Consider the following 239-nt stretch of genomic DNA (forward strand, 5'->3'; position numbering starts at 1 on the left):
GGGGGGGGGGCCCATCGCGGGCGAGGAGGGCGCGGCTCGAGGCGGAGAGCGGACGGGGCCGCCAGCGCCTGTGTCTCCAGCCGAGTTCGCTCGGGAGAAGAAATCAGAGCCGGGGGCGGGGGTGGGAGGGGAGCGGGGCCCCGGCGGGGGCGGGGGCAGGGGGGCCGTGGGGTGGCAGTTGCGACAGTCAGGCGGCGGGACTCTCGGGAGGGAGCCGTGCGCCCCGGGGCTGCAGGCGT

Source organism: Mirounga leonina, unplaced genomic scaffold (assembly GCF_011800145.1).
Source record: "Mirounga leonina isolate KUSES-001 unplaced genomic scaffold, KU_Mleo_1.0 Mir_151, whole genome shotgun sequence".
In the NCBI taxonomy this organism is placed as follows: domain Eukaryota; kingdom Metazoa; phylum Chordata; class Mammalia; order Carnivora; family Phocidae; genus Mirounga; species Mirounga leonina.